We start from the raw sequence: 6,499 nt of genomic DNA on the forward strand, positions 1-6,499 counted from the left end.
TATCTGTTCCTCCACTTTCTCTGTCTCACTTCTGTCTTCTCTCTTTCTACATTATCTCTGTCCCTATACCTCCTGTTTTTTCATTACTCCCTCTGTCCCTCTTCCTCTGGATCTCTCTCCCTCCCTTTGCCCCTGCCCCCCTCTTTCTCTCTCCCTATCTCTCTCTCCCTCTCTCTCTCTTCCTCTCTCTCTCTCTCTCTCCCTCCATCTCTCCCTCCGTCTCTCCCTCCATCTCTCTCTCCGTCTCCATCTCTCTCTCTCCATCTCCCTTTCTCTCCATCTCTCTCTCGGTTTCTCTCCTCTCTCTCTAATTCAATAGACTTTCTGTAATATAATGAAAGGAGACAATGGAACAAGAACTCACAAGCAACTGATCCACACTGTACAGCAGCAAGTTACAATGTAACAGGTGGAATAAATGAGGTTGCAACTGGCAACACAACCACATAAACTGAACATGCCTAAAGTGTTCTGTACAGATGGTATAAAGAAGATGCTTGGTCCATAACTGGATAACTGAACTGGGATGCATTTAATCTGATACAATACTGCAGACCACCTCCTATAAGTCACCACAGCTCACTCGCTGGGCTCAACAATGGCTAAACCAAAACTGCCACACGATGTACAGTGAAACCCCCTACTGCAAATGCATGATCCCCACAGCCAACCTTGGAGTTACTCATGGGGGAATGTCATTGGTGTTGTGGCTCGCCCTAAGACACGTTTGAAGTGTCACCAGCACACCTAAAATCCTTTCAGGATCACCATGTGTTCATTTAATAAGAACAATGCCAAATGAATACAAGCACTTTCGAGGCCACGCAGGGTCCCCTCATTAGGCTTAACATTGACGATCCCCTAAGACAGTCTGCAGCTCAAGCAAGAGCCCATTCACCAATCTCCAGTGGCTTCTGACATACCCCATTGGTAGAATGGATGCTAGCCTTTTTTAAATGATTCACAGTGTTGACCCTCTCTGGATGGACTCATGCCTGAATGGGTTCAGAAAGATAAACATTAAAATCTCAGTATTAGATCAAACTCCAGCAGCTGATTGCAACCCTGAGCCAGTCCACATTGTTGACAGCAATTAATTTAAGGGCCTGGTGGAGGGGACTTTTAGAACCTCCAAAAAAGCCATTGGTCTTTTTGATATATTATGTTCAAATAGACTCTTTGCAGTTTCTCGACATTCATTCTGATGCCCTGTACCCTCTGGATTTCTCCTGAGGTGCCCCTAGAAGCCTCTTCGTGTCCGTCAGCTGCCAGAGCCCTTTGCACACTTCAATACAGTTCAGATCTAGCCTGCGAGATCAATCTACACTGGGGTCCAGTGCCTCCAACCTTCATCTCTGACATCATAGTACAAAGGACACTCTATATAGAGCAAGGATTTTACAACTGAACAAAATACATTGTATAAGGTGCAGGGAAAAAATTACTTTGTAGCATAGGACACACTCTGCTCATATGGTGCAGGAGCCTTGCCTTGGATTGCATGAGAAGCCCCATCTCTATCCTTGAAATCTGTATTTAGACATCACATTGCCCTAGGGACAGTTATACGATGATGCCTTTTTTTCTCCAGGCTCCACCCCTTTGTTATGTGGTCCTTTATGTAATAACTTATACTAGCATGCTGTAATAGAGAAAACATGCAATCTGCTATAACTGTAGATGTACTGTAATGTTTCAACTGTACACACCACCAAACAACGTAAGATGCTTTCATGTTTTGCGTACTGTAGAGAGCCTTCTGACTCCTTTCAGCATTTATTGCACCCCATTACCCTTATAGGTTTCTTACTTATTTTTGCCACAACTAGCCCTAGGTGGCAAGTAGAGGGAAAGAAGATTTGTAAAAACTCACAATATGTAAACTTATATGCTTGGTGCTGCCCTCTCTGAACCTGCCACCCTAGGCACTGGCCCACAAGTTTGAAAGCCTTGCCTGCCCTGCAAGAGGCATTCTTTATAGAGCAAGACTCTTTGTCTCTTCACAGTGGTAGACATATGCCCTCTATTGTAAGAGTATGGCTACTAAGTCAGTAGCAGCTCGCAGACAAAGACAGCCAGTGTGTTTTGGGGGTCCAAACAAACCCCCTTTATCAGGGCTTTGACAACATATTGTTGTGGACTCAAAACTAAGAGCCTGGAAAAGCCAGTCAGAGCCTGAGGAATACAAAATATATTCAATGAATGTCTAAGCAGCAATGCAGCATAGTCAGTAGCAGTTGACAGCAGGAGCAAGGACCAGCTTCCAGCAGATTTCCAGGGTCTAACCAAGGTGGGTAACATGTGGGCAGTAAAGTACAAAGTCAACAGATGAGAGCAGGTCTGCACCAGATAATAATACGTTCAGGAGTAAGGCAGGGTAATCCACGGTAAAACGCACACCTGCCTACATAGAGGCACACGTGCAGCCATGACCCTAGGGCCAATGCATGCACAGCTGAACCTACAGGTAGTCAGCAGTAAAATGCATGCACCCCGATCTAGAGACACATGTGCAACCATGACCTTAGGGGGGAAAGAATTGGACCAATGCATTCACAGGCAACTCTGCAAACCGGTCATCGGGTCATCTTTTACACCTAAAAAGTCCCTCAGATCCAGCACCAATCCCAACCAAACCCTTTATCAGGGCTTAAGAAGATCTTCCTTTTTGGTGTTCCTTTTCTTCTGCACTTCAAGTCTTCACCCAAGGTTTCCCAATATGTAAAAGGTAACCTTGGGGTAGAAACAGCCTAACTGCTATAGCAACACAGCTGAACCTACAAATAATTTGCGGTAGAACCCATGCACCTTACATAGGGACACATGTGGAGCCATGACCCTAGGTGGAGCAAACTGGACCATTGCATGCACAGGTGTCAGTGCCAACCGGTCATCTGGCCTGTTCTTACACCTAAGAAGTCCATCAGATCCAGCGCTAATCCCAACCAAACCCTTCATCAGGGCTTAGGAAAATCTTACTTTTTGGTGTTCCTTTCCTTCTGAACTTCAAGCTTTCACCCAAGGTTCCCCAATGAGTAAAAGGTAACCTTGGTGTAGTAACAGCCTAACTGCTATAGTAACACAGCTGAACCGATAATCCGAGGTAATACCCATGCTGCTGCACCCCTACACAGGGACACACGTGCAGCCATGACCCTAGGTGGAGAGAACTGGACCATTGCATGCACAGGTGCTGGTGCCAACTGGTCATCTGGTCTTTTCTTACACCTAAGGAGTCCCTCAGATCAAGTGCCAAACCTTTCATCAGGGTTTAAGAAGACCTACCTTTTGGTATTCCCTTTCTTCTGAACTTCAAGCCTTTGCCCAAGGTTCCCCAATGGGTTAAAGGTAACCCTGGTGTAGAAACAGCCTAATTGCTATAGTGACAAAGCTGAACCTACAGATATTCCAAGGTAAAACACATGCACCCCTACATAGAGACACAGATGCAGCCATGACCATAGGTGGAGAAAGTTGGACCAATGCATGCACAAGTGCCTGTGCCAACCAATCATCTGGTCTGCTCTTACACCTCAGAAGTCCATCAGATCCAGTGCCATCTCACCCAAACCCTTCCACAGTGCACAAAGCTCTCTATAATGCTATAGTACAAAGGCGCCCCACCCCCCCATTAGTGCAATAGATTGTCTCCACTTCAGCGACACACTTTCCAATCTCCATACACTTAATAAACGTTGGATTTGTGCAATGAAAATATTTTCTTTCATGCATGGCGCCACCAGAGACCACTTATTTGATGTTGGTTCTGTGCGAGTCGGAATAAATTCAATAAACACGGGATAGGCATTAGAGTCGCATACTTTTACCCGGAGACATGCTGTCATCTACCCGGCCAATACGTAAGCGCAAATGAGCGGCCGAGGTGCCTGCTGGAGGGGTTTGTTATTAACGTTCTTAGCGGTATATGAATTTCCAGGCGTAACAGGAATATAGAATGCATCAATAAAACGCTGACATTTTCAGGAGCGGGGAAAATTACTCTCACATTATCACCGTCCACAGCCCCAACACTCAGGAGACGTTCCTGAGAAATATAATCAATTGGAATTACAGGAGCTGCATTTTAAAAATAGGGAGCTGTTCACACGTCGTCCCCCCGCCACAGAACATCATCGGCATTCACTTATGAGGGAGGAAAAAATAAATAAATACCAAGGCTACCCATAGCAACCAACGCAAGGGGAGGAGACGTCTGGACTCCGATTGGTCGGTCATGGCAACACAAGCGCTTTTATTGTATATAGTATTTAAAGGTGAGACTGTGTTGAACTCCAGCAAACGCCCATGATGATATATGAACGGCCTTATCTGCCAAAGGATTTGTGGCTGTGTCCTGCCGGTATGTGATTTATACACCTCTGCTGGGAGCAGGGCCGGATTTCCCACAGGGCCAACCAAAGCCTCGGGGCAGCAGGGGGTAGAGGGGCAGCAGGGAGTAGTGGGGCAGCAGGGGTGTGGAATTCCTATCTCCCGATGCCTGGGACATGCAGTTCCGGGCGCCGGGTGGGTACTTGTTTTCTACATTTAGCCCAGCTTTGGGCAAGCAGAGCTAAATGTACAGCGGGGAGGCCGCGGCTTGTTTTGAACAAGTGATCCCGGCGATGTCGCTGAGATCACTTGTATGCAGCCCGCAGGTCTGCCATTAACCATGAAGGAGGAGGGGGGGGTGTTGGTGGGGAGGGGGGCGCATTGAGGAACCTGGCCTTGGGGGAGCAGAGAGAGTAAATCTGGCCCTGGCTGGGAGGGTGACACCACTTAGACTACATTAGACTGTTACAGTAAAGGGATACAGTGGCGTCACCTCTGTGCCCGCTGCCTGTTGATTAGACAGTGAAGGAGCATTTGTTTTGCTTTCTCCTCCTGTAAGTATGTTCCCTGTAAGCACATATGCATACTGTACATCCTGATTGGCTCATTTTGCTGCCTGTCCCTCTCCCAGCTTAAGTGCTGCTGTGAAGGAAGCTAGCAAGACAGATTCGGGTACTCATTCTAGTTGCATGTAAAAGTAGATGCTTTTAAATGAATACACAACTGCATTATTATTTTTCTGTTTTCTGTCCCTTTAGGGCAACAACACTACAGGAAGAGGCAGTCAGCTGCAAAGGGAAGTTCTCCCCAAGCATGAGAAGAGATACAGATTTAAAAGGAAGAGCAGCAAAGAGAAGGGAAACAACCATGGATTACAGTAAGGCACACATTACAATATTGGTTTATGTTAAAAAATCTGAGGGTTTAATGTCACTTTAACTACAAATCCCAACATGCCTCTGCTCTGGGAGTCAAACCCGTAATAATCAGTCTTGTAATGCTTCATGGGACTTGTACATTATGCAGATTGGAAGCGGCAAAGACTTTGATTTGCTTTTTTGGTGACTATGCTCTGGGGTAAAGCCTTGGAATCCTTCAGGGAGGTCTCACATATAGACCTAAAAGATCAGTAAGAGTATCAAACCATCCTGCAGGATCCACCCAAAACTGCCATATTCATTCTTCACTGACAGAATCTTTACATTTACACACGGGGGTCTATTTATAAACAATTTGCAGGTCCCTTTGTCCTGCAAATATCTGTAAACATTTATTTTGGGCGAATAATGCCAAAAAGACATATTAATAAATATATAACAAAGAATCAATATTATTATATTTTTGTTCCCAGTTTGAATGTAGTGTGCTGCAGTAATACATTGTGGCCACTAGATGGCGCTGAGGAGCATAGCAAATACATAATTCTTACTTACGTTCCTCAGTTCCATCTAGTGGCTGCAATGTATTATTACAACACACTACATTCAAACAGGGAACAAAATACATTAGCAGCATTCATTTTTGGTTTTATTCACCCAAAACAAGCGTTTACAGATATTCACACTGGAAGGGGCCCGGCAAATTGTTTATAAATTGACCTGCTAATTGCCTGATAAGAATAACTTAAATTATTTATCTGGCATGGGATCTTCTTTAAACCATCGGCGTCTGTCTATCCCCTCCAGATGCGCTTTAACTACAAACTCCAACATGCCTCTGCGAGTCTTACCTATAACTGTCAGTCTTGCAATGCCTCATGCAGGAACGTCCTGAGGCCGGGCGTCACCCGGAGCGGATACCGGGTGACACCCCACTGTGACGTCATCGCGCATGTGCGGTCATCTTATTTATACCTGCCAGTGGCCATCTTGGTGATGGATGCCGGCTGAGAGAGGAGGGGACTTCACCCGGTGGGATAAGGTATGCCGCCGAGTCCCCTCCCCTCTCCTGAAACTGTTGTGCTCTCGGTCTACGACCGAGTGCCCGACTTTTCAAAAGGGGTGTCAGCCATTTTGGTGTCACCCCTCCAATGGCATCACCCGGGTGCGAGCCTCACCCCTCTTGTGACGCCACTGGCCTCATGGGACTTGTAGTTCCACAACAGCCGGAGGGCCGGAGTTGCCCGCCTCCGGTCTGTGACCAGATACGCGTTTGGGATGCAAAGAACGCT

The sequence above is a fragment of the Nanorana parkeri genome, unplaced genomic scaffold (assembly GCF_000935625.1).
Source record: "Nanorana parkeri isolate BGI_ZX_2015 unplaced genomic scaffold, ASM93562v1 scaffold6, whole genome shotgun sequence".
Lineage (NCBI taxonomy): Eukaryota > Metazoa > Chordata > Amphibia > Anura > Dicroglossidae > Nanorana > Nanorana parkeri.